At 34.5% G+C, this 10,786-nt stretch overlaps 1 pseudogene; it reads right to left on the bottom strand.

The window, feature by feature from the left end:
• Positions 1-519: 519 nt before the first annotated feature.
• On the bottom strand, positions 520-2,909 carry LOC116139769 (annotated as a pseudogene).
• Between the last annotated feature and the right edge of the window lie 7,877 nt (positions 2,910-10,786).

Here is a 10,786-nt window from a genome sequence, read left to right as displayed (position 1 = left end):
CTAACCCCGACAACTCCATCAGTAGTAGCCCCCAGTGTTCCACCTCCTGCTCCACAGAGAGATAGAGTTTATGCCCCCACTAATAGAACAAACAAATATTCAAACAATAAAGTGAACTATTTTCTCTTCAGGTGAGAAAATACCGCAAGGTTTGGATAACAAATGATTAGTTCCTTTCATTGATAAGTTTCGGCTGCTTAAATAAGCAAAACCACTTACACTAAAACCAAAATAAAAGGGAAACTATTAGCTAATAACTTAACTACAACCCACGTAAAACAGAGCATGCAAATACAAGCTAATAACTGAACTACACCCCACGTAAAACAGAGCATGCAAGCAACGTTCTTCATGTTCCAGCTCATCCCAACGTCGTGGCCTATCAGAAAAGTGGCTTAATTATAGCTGCCCCTATATACATTGAATAAAATAATAATTGGTTTACTAACCATTTTAACCTTGATGGAATGTTGAGTAGATTTATCAACGAATAAGAATTATATATATACATATGCAGCTTTTCTTTCTACATATGTAACCTCTCTGACTATATAACATTGTAAAATTACAATCAATAATTGAAATTGGTATCTAAACAAGTGCATAGTATTATTGAATACCAATTCAATGGCTGATATATATTAGACTACTGGAGGAGCAACTGGTTGCGAGAAGCATTGTACCAGCGAGCATAGGAGGCATGGAGGTTGGGCCAGTCAGAGTATGGACAATATGTGAAATGGTGAAGCCATAGGGACAATACTTGCTCTTGCTCTTCTTCTTGTTCCAACATTTCTATGTTCTGTTCCAGTACTTTCTCCAGTTCAGCCCTTTCATTTGTGCTTAGAACTGGCACATCCATACCATTGCTAGCTCTGCAAAGTAATGGTAACCATGACAGTAGCATCTTCATTTTTGTTTTTCGTTGTTGCTCTTTCTTATATTCTTCTTCTTCATCACTTGTTTCTACTCCCAAATCTTTGGCTTGCTTGAACAAAAATGCTGAAAACATAAGTTTAATCAATACTCTAATACAATAATCAAAGAAAGGATTTGGAGTTGAAAAAAAAAAAATAAAAAAAAATCTAATCAACAATATCATCCTCTTGGCACATCTATGTAATTATTTTACCTGATATAATTATTTTCTTTATTAATGTGAAGAAAAATCTTATCATATATATTTATTTTTCAAAATTTTCTCATTTCTACCAACTTTTGTTAATACTAATATACTATAATTGAATATATGTTTAACATTTTTGTGAATAATCTTATAAACTATATTAAATGATTGTTTTACTAGATATTTGGATTGTTTTACTAGATATTTGTTCTCTTTTTTCATTGATTTAAATTTCTATTCAGATTTATAAATTTGTCTTGCAGTGTCTTGTAGTTGCAGTGGTAAGCGATGGCACAACAAGACACTTGATTTGTAGTATTAGTAAATCCGGACCGTTGAAACTCTAAAATAGGTTATAGAAAAAGACACAGGTTTGCATCAACTAATCATCAAATGTATTATTGGTTGACAGTGACTCTAATCATCGACCACAAAAGAGATTCCTCCACCAAGTAGTATATTCTAATTATTATCCTACTTTTGGAAATCATGTGTTATTAAAAAGATTTATTTTATTATATACCTCTAATTACAGAACGAGTAGAAACAAAAAATAAATTCGGAGAAATCCTTGTCCCTTCCCTTCCTAGCAATTTCTTTTCTCACCACAGTTTTAGCAACCTTTAGTTAGTCTTCCAACCCTTGTTTAATTTCTAATAAAAAAGGCTACGTCAATTGTTAGTTGTTACCAATTAATTTAGACCTTCCTTAATGAAACATTACTATCCAATTATTTATTTTAGTTAAATTTGTAGTTAATACTATTTAATTAAATATTCATTCTTTCTACTAAGGCCATTTTTATTGTTAGAATTTCCATTTAATGAGATTATAATAGTTAAATATTTAATTTTCCCAACCAAGTTATACTATGAAAAGTTAATCTCATATATACAATATAAGATTTATTCTTATTTCAATAACTTAACTATCTTTTACTAAATAGGCATAAACCCAAAAATTAGTTTTAGGGGGGACAAATTTAAAATATATTGTGTGTATATATGCAAAAATAAATAAGTTAGATCATGTAAGGAAACATTAATATAAACACAGTCTGATTAACGAAATAATAATAATAAAAAGTAAAAGTAAAAGTAATATTTATTTAGGGGGGGATCACCAGCCCACTCATTACTATGTCCATATGGGTGTGCACTTGTACTAAATATAAAAATTATAATTTTTTTTTTTTTCTTATGCCCAGAAATTGCATCTAGCTGGCTCTAGCTTTTAACTTCTAAAACTCTATTTACGGGATAAATCATTTTATATCCAATTAAATTACGAAATTAAAAAAAAAAAAATTACCTGAAACCCTGACCAATGAGCCCTGCAATCGTGGCTCAGCTGAAAGAGCAAGCCACCCAAATTGGAAGCCGATGCCCACCTTTCAACAGCCCTCTGCAAACCCATAAGCCGCATCTTCTGCGCCAGCCACAGTAACTCAGCGCCTGCTTCTCAGCCGATCTCCAGACCGGTTCACCTCCTCCTTTCCCCACCAATCCTCGACTGAACCACCCGCAAACCCGGTTGAACCGATACTGAACCGGCCAAGAACTTACCAAATCAACACCAAGTTCCAAACCGCGGCTTCAAGTTGGCTAAGAGCCCTTGCAAAGGCTGACGTTAAAACTGTCCGGTTGACTTCATGTAAAGCCTAAACTTCTCTCTATAATTTCATCAATAAGCCTCTCCGCTAAAGATCTCACAACTTCATACTTTCGAGAGTTGATGGGGATTCATTGACAATTGATAGTAATTGTGAAAGTGCTCGAGCGATACCGAGTCACCGCTGCCACAAGAAAGCTCGTAAACATTATTTTGTGGGATTTAAAGCTGAAATTATGATTATTTTCGTCCGAATTTGAGTTAAAAGATGGGAAAAGAGATGGGAGTAAACGTAAGACGGAAGAGAGAGGAAGTGATGAGAATATAGCGAATGAGTTCGAGGGGTTTGTATTTGGGCCAAATTTAAAAGGGATTTGTGCGCTAGATGAATATAGAAGTACAAGGTTTCGAAGAAGCAAAGGGGCTATGGAGGTAGGTGATATTCCATCATGCCCATGTGATATATTTCGGAGTTTTTCTTCTTGTTGTTTAGGTGAAGGGAAGTTTTTTCACAGGTTTGTGAATGGTTGAAGATGATGGAGAAGGAGAATAGAGGAATGATTGCTTCCAGTTGTAGGTTAATGTAGACAATAAATGTAGTGTTTATTTGGACCGTGTAGAATAATATGTAGATGTTAATAGATTTAAGGGTGATAAAGACGTGCTGTGATGAATATTGAAATATGTAGATGTTTCGTAACTGTTAAATGTGATAAGAAAACTTTTTCTCTGGTGAGACTAAGACATACGTAATAAAATATGATCGGATATGAATATTAAAGCACGGATTATTAAGAGTTAAACGCTACATCCTATAATACAAATATACTATTATGGTTTCTAAGATAATAAAAACTTTTCTATAATTAATAAAAAAAATTAGTCAATCGTTAAAATTGATTTAAAAAGCCCTATAGAGTTGCCTTGGCCATAAAAAAAGTTTACTTCCTTTATTGATTTTTTTTTTTCTTACCACGTTAGGACCATTTATCACATATTTGTGATTTACCTGGAAACAAGTTGCTTGCAGGGACAATAAGTCACCAGAGGTTAATGAGAAACGTGTAAACTAATCTGAACACAATTTAACCATCATCATTCAGCCCTTGTTGAATGGGAGAATTATTCTCTCCTAAACCAGTGCCTAGTTGATGTGAGACTTCAACACTCCTACTCATGGTAAAACTCATATGTTGGGTCTAGTTCTGATACTATGTTAGAATTTGAGATAGACCTGACTCTTTAGCCAATAATGTGTGTTGTTGAATGGAGGATTACTTCTTTTAAACATAATAAGCTTGAGCGTGCTTAGTAATGTGGGACTTTAATAATGACTCCTAAAAATGAATGTGATTGACTCGTATTTTAATGCAAGCTTATGTTGAGCTGTGGTCCGAAACAACCTAAAATTTGGAATTTCTCATACAGGAAGATGACAAAGTCCGCACCATCAATTTGCAAGTAACGATCAGTCTAAAATTTTTAGTAATAATATACATACAAATACATAGACACAGTTTTTATTAAAACTATATAGTATTTTTGTTTTTTGTTATTTATCATCATTAGATTGATATTATATTTGTTTTTCCATTCATTTTGCATTAAAATTTACGTATGAAATATTATTCGTATTTAACTCTCAACTCAATTAGCGATTTCTAAAACCAGCACAGACAAAAGTTGAACATTCAGCTTTCTACCACATTTCACTGAAAATGGTTTGATTAAAATCTAAATTAGCGTACGACGTCTGATGATATCCAAATTCGAAATAACTAATTATGTGTATATTGACCAAATTCATTCCTAAAATATGTTCATATGATGTAACGCCCTCTTGAGGTATATAGCTTCTTCAAGTTATTTGCCTTTAAATGTTGTTGTTGGCCTTAGTTAAATTGGTATGGTGATATTGTTGTGGGTGCCTTGAATTTGGTGAAGACTTGGCGAAATTAGGACTTACATACTTCGCGGGGCGAAGAATAAGCTTCGCTGCGGTGACGTACGCTCTGTATTTTTTCGCCGAGGCGAAGAGTCGGCTGAATTTCTTAAGAAGTTTCTAGAGGAATTTTCTATAAGGGTAAAGTGACCATTCTACCCCTAATTAGCAGGAAAAGGGGGAGTGAAATATAAGAAAATTTCATGGAGATAGCGTTGTATTTGTAAAGAATTAAGGGACAAGGATGAAATTTCTAAGAAAGTGTAAGCGTAAAATGGGAAGGAAAGAATGCTATAAAATGAGCTAATAAGGGTTTAGTCTTACAAACCCTCCCATTCTCCACCCCATACAACACTTCCACTCTCCATTCCTTTCATCTCTTCACCATTTTCTAAAGGAAATTGAGGGCTTTGGTGTGATTTGATAGGGATTTGCTCTAAGCATTTAAAGGTAAGGATTCTGCTCTAGTTAGAGATTAATTTGTGTAAGTGTTGAATTCTTATAAGTTTATACTTAGGGTTTGAGAGAAAGAACAATTACCAAAGATAGAGGGATTCTTGGGACTTACTCAAGCATAAGGTAAGTAAATCCAACCTAAACTAAGATTTAAGTAATCAAATGATTTGATATGCATGTATATGCTCATGAGTTTGAGATTGATTGTTGAGAATGATGCTATTGTTAAGTATATGGCTTTTGATGAGTAGATTTAAGCCATGAGAAGTGGAGTGGTATGATGGTGACCAAGTGAAGTTTGGTTGAATTTAGAAAGAATTTGAGTAGAATATTGAAGTGTATTTTCCTGGCCAGGATTTGTGATGATTCAAGGGGTTTCACTCCAATTATGGATGGTTTAAGAAAAGAAGGAGAATTATAGTTAAAGTAGAATTTAAGTATGCATGCTGTTGTTTGATGAAATGCCTAAGAGATACATATGTATGAGTAGAGAAAACTTAATTTGTGGAACATTGCATATTTGCATTACTGCTTGCACTTAAGAAAGAATTATGAGCATGAGCCATCCACATGCATATATTTGATATGCATGAGAATTTAACGAAAGAATAAAGAACCTTAGAATAAAGAGAAGAAAAGAAAAGCACATAAAAAATTAAAGAAAGAAAAGTGCTAAAAGAAAGAATAAGAAAAGAAAGAAACAATAAGAATAAGAAACAATAAGAAAAGAAAGAAGAAAGAATAAGAATAAGAATAAGAAAAGAAAAATAAGAAAGCATAAGAAAGAATGAGAAAGAATAGAAGAGCTTGAGCAAGCAAAAGAAATAAAGAATAGAAAGAAAGAAAAAGAAATAAAGAATAGAAAGAAAAGAAAAGAAACAGAAAAAGAAATAGAAAAAAGAAGAGAGAAAATGCATTCCTCGCATTAGTGCATGTGCATCTCATTTATGCATGTTACCATGACTTCCCTCATGGTTAGGGAGGGAGAATAAGAAAGAAAGAAAAGAACAGAGGGAACTAGAAACAGTGAAAGAAAAGAGAAAGAACAAAGAGAGAATGAAAAAGAAAAAGAATAGAGTAAGGAAAGAATTCAAGAGAAAGTCACAGGTCCGTCATGGAAAACAATGTCAAGGATACATCATGAGTATCTTCCATCAATTCCCACCAAATTCGAGCGTCACCTCGAAACAAGAAACTGGCGTATAGGATCTTCTCCCGGTCCGTCATGGAAAACAATGTCGTCGTACGCTCCGCGGACCTAACCCATTCTTCTACCACTAAAGGGTCCGTTGTACCTTTAAACTCCGACGGCTGATGTTGACTTGGGAGCCCATAAATCGGCTCAATCCGATTCTGTACTATCAGAGGTACCGACCTTTCTCTTCCTTTTCTATTGGTCGGTACTTGTACGGGGATTTCCACTCTTTCTGGTTCAACTCTCCCCTGGCTTTCCACTAAGACTTGCTGTATAATACCCGAATTCTAGCTTCATCAAGGGTTGGGAGAATAGGTTCTAGCGGGTTAGAGGGTTCCCTCGCACTCACTGTCTTCTTACTACTTGCTCGGGTTCTACGTCTCATCTACAAAACAACCACACTTAACTCAACTAACACTTTAAGTAAGGAAAAATTAACTTACAACGATCGGCTACGGAACGTCGTGGCGGCGAGAATGGCACACTGTCAAATCCCAAAATCTTTGCTCTGATACCAAAAATGTAATAGCTTCTTTCTACTACTATACTTAGAAAATATACTGTGAAAAACATGCATACTTATTAATAAAAAAGTAGATGGGCCTAGAATTTTTTTTTTTTACTTATAAATATAATTCTTTACATAGTACAAAATAACATGTGCAAAAACTTTAGCAATGGTGGACAGTGGTGCCATTTCTCTCTGCGTCTCGACATCCATCAGATCGCTTTTGACCCATTCCCTGTAAAATATGGAAAAACAACGGGTGATCACAAAATGCTCAGTAAGTAAATCCTCTACTCTTCTATCCCAGCAACTTATTCCCTGGTTCTTTCCTTACTCTATTCTTTTCTTCTTCATTTTTTTCTTTGTTCTTTCTCTTTCCTTTCACTGTTTCTACGTCTCACTGTTCTTTTCTTTCTTTCTAATACTTAGAAAATATACTATGAAAAACATACATACTGATTAATAGAAAAGTAGATAGGCCCAAATTTTTTTTTTTTACTTATAAATATAATTCTTTACATAGTACAAAACAACATGTACAAAAACTTTAGCAATGGTGGACAGTGGTGCCATTTCTCTCCGCGTCTCGACATCCATCCGACCGCTTCTCACTGATTCCTTGCAAAACATGGAAAAACAACGAGGTGAGCACAAAATGCTCAGTAAGTAAATCCTCTACTCTTCTATCCCCACAACTTATTCCTTGGTTCTGTCCTTACACTATTCTTTTCTTCTTCATTTTTTCTTTGTTCTTTCTCTTTCCTTTCACTGTTTCTAGTTCTCACTGTTCTTTTCTTTCTTTCTTCTATTCTCACTAACCATGAGGGAAATCATGGTACATGCATGAATGAAATGCGCATGTAGTAATGCATAAAAATGCATTTTCTTTTCTTCTTTTCTAGTTCTTATTCTATTTCTTTTCTTTTCTTTCTATTCTTCTTTCTTTCTTCTTTTCTTGCTTGCTCAAGCTCTTCTTTTCTTTTCTTCCTGGCTCATGCTCTTGTTTTCTTGTCTTGCTGGCTCAAGCTTCCTCATTCTTTCTCATTCTTTCTCATTCTTTCTTATTCTTATTCTTATTCTTGTTCTTATTCTTCTTTCTTATTCTTTCTTATGCTTTCTTATTCTTTCTTTCTTTTCTTTGCCGATCGGACTCGGTTGATGTATGGATTTGGAACCTTGGTCGTGTGAGTGAGTACAGTCCTCATCTACATGCACTCTTGTGGACTATACAAATTCTTTCTTCTTCTTAGGCCACTCAATTAAGGTGGCGTGCATGTAGGAAATTCTTCTTGGTACAGCCCTCATCCACATACATTCTTACGGGCCGTACAAATTCTTCTTCTTCTTCTTATGCCACTCAATTAGGTGGCGTGTATATGAGAATTTCTTCTTCTTACCACCCACGGGTTCCCCATCGCAACAACCTATTCTTTTCTCTTCTTTACCACTTTTCTTTCTTTAATTCTTTAGTGATTTTCTTTCTTTCTCTTTATTCTTAAAGTTCTTTATTCTTTCTTTAAACTCTTATGCATATGCAAATATATGCATGTGGATGGCTCATGCTTATGTTTCTTTCTTAAGTACAATCATGTAATGCAAATATGCAATGTTGAACAAAATTAAGTTTCTTTACTTATGCACATGCTTCTCTTAGGTATTTCATCAAACAATAAGCATGCATACATAATTTCTATCTTTAGCAAAGCTCTACTTCTTTCTTAAACCATCCATAATTGGAGTACAACTCTTTTGAATCAACACAAATCCTGGCTAGGAAAAACACTTCAAATATTCTACTCAAATTCTTTCTAATTGTAACCAACTTCACTTGGTCACTACAATCTCAACTCCACTTCTCATGGCTCAAAGCTACTCATCAAAAGCCATATACTCAACAATAGATTCATTCTCAACAATCAATCTCAACTCATATACCTATACATGCATATCAAATCATTTGATTGCTTAAATCTTAGCTTGAGTTGGATTTACTTACCTTTTTCTTGAGTAGCTTCACAAAAGCTCACTATCTTTGTTGGACTTGTTCTCTTTCTCAAACCCTAAGCATAAAGTTTATAAGAATTCAACACTTACTCACATTAATCTCATAACTAGAGCAAAAATCCTTACCTCTTGATGCTTAGGATCAAATCCTTGCCAAAATCCAATCCAAAGCCGTCAATTTCCTTAACAAAAAGGATGAAGAATTGAGAGAAATAGAGAGTGGTAAAAGTGTATGGGGTGTAGAGAGTGGGAGGGTTTCTAAGGCTCAACCCTTATTAACTCATATAAATAAGCACTCTTTCCGATTTGCCCTTGCACTTTCTTGGAAATTCTATCTTTACTCTTTAATTCTTTACAAATACACCCCTACTACAATGCATTCTCCTTGAAATTTCGTTGCATTTCACTCCTCACTTTTCCTGCTAATTAGGGGTAGAATGGTCACTTCACCCCTATGGAAAATTTCTCTAGAAACTTCAAAGGAAATTCAGCCGACTCTTCACCTCGGTGAAAAAATACAGAGTGTACGTTGCAGCGGCAAAGCTTATTCTTCGCCCCGGTGAAGTCTGCACTTCCATGATTTCGCCAATCCTTCACCAAAATCAGGGCATCCAAGCAACTTCAACAACTTACAAACTTAACCAAGGGCAACCAATCAATAATAACAACATATCAATTTAACTTAGGGCCAACAAACAACACCAAGACAAATAATAAGCATACAAAACTACGTACCTGAAAGTGGGCGTTACAGAAACCATCTAAATGCATACATATTCATAAGAGCATGAAAAAGCACTAAAATATGTTAAAAAGGAAATAGAAAGAAATGAGAATATTAAAGATATTCAAATCTGAATTTTTACTTAAAGAAGTGTAAACAGATAAAAAGAAGAGAAGGTTCTTGCGATGGGGAGCCCGTGAGTGACATAGTCCCACATGCACGCCGCTTTTAGTGAGCGGCCTCAGATTTCAGAAAGAAGAATTGTACAGTCTGTTAGAAGTGCGTGTGGATGAGGATTGTACCCATAATTAGAGAATTTACTCACACGGCCAAGGCTCCAAATCCATGCCTCAACCAAGTTTGATCGACAAGAAAAGAAAGAATAGAAAAGAATAGAAAAGAAAGAAAGAATAGAAAGAAAGAAAGAATAGAAAAGAAAAGAAAGAATAGAAAAGAATAGAAAGAATAGAAAGAAAGACTAGAAAATAAAGAAAGAAATAAAGAAACAGAAACAGAAAACAGAATAAGAAAAATAGAAAAGAAAATGCATAATCTATGCATTTGTGCACTTGCAACATGAATATACATAATATCATGCTCAATATCATGAGTAGTGAAAAATTAGAAAATTGAGAGAAAAACAGAGAGCAAAACAGAGAAAGAATAGAGAAGGAACAGAGAAAGAGTAGAGAATAATTGGGAAATGAGAAGTAGAAAGAAAATTCAAAATGTAAGCAACGGAGAGAGAAGGGTAGCATAGCGGGTTTACTTACTAAGCAATTAGTGCTCACTCCGTTGTTTTCAATGTTTTTGCAAGTAATAGGTGAGTTACGGTCACTCAGAACGTCACGCAGTGGAAGGGTTAGGTACACTGTCGAGTTGCTATTTTTGAGTATATTTTGTACCTATTTGTATATAAAGAAAAATTAAATATAGGCCCATACTTTATTACTCGTTTATATGTGTATTTTTATATATATATTTTTAATGAGTTTTATTAATTATTTTACGAGTATACTAGCTAGAAAGAAATTATTACACCATTGGAGTTTAAAGGTACAACGGACCCCTTAGTGGCAGAGAATGGTTTAGGTCCGTGGAGCGTACGACGACATTGTTTTCCATGATAGACCAGGAGAAGGTCCGGTATGCTGGCTTCTTATTTCAGGGTGATGCACGAATCTGGTGGGAATTGATGGAGGATACCCATGATATATCTG

The sequence above is a fragment of the Pistacia vera genome, unplaced genomic scaffold (genome assembly GCF_008641045.1).
Source record: "Pistacia vera cultivar Batoury unplaced genomic scaffold, PisVer_v2 Contig359, whole genome shotgun sequence".
NCBI classification, from domain to species: domain Eukaryota; kingdom Viridiplantae; phylum Streptophyta; class Magnoliopsida; order Sapindales; family Anacardiaceae; genus Pistacia; species Pistacia vera.
The sequence above is the reverse complement of the archived record's forward strand: the minus strand, read 5'-3'. Positions and strand labels throughout refer to the sequence as shown.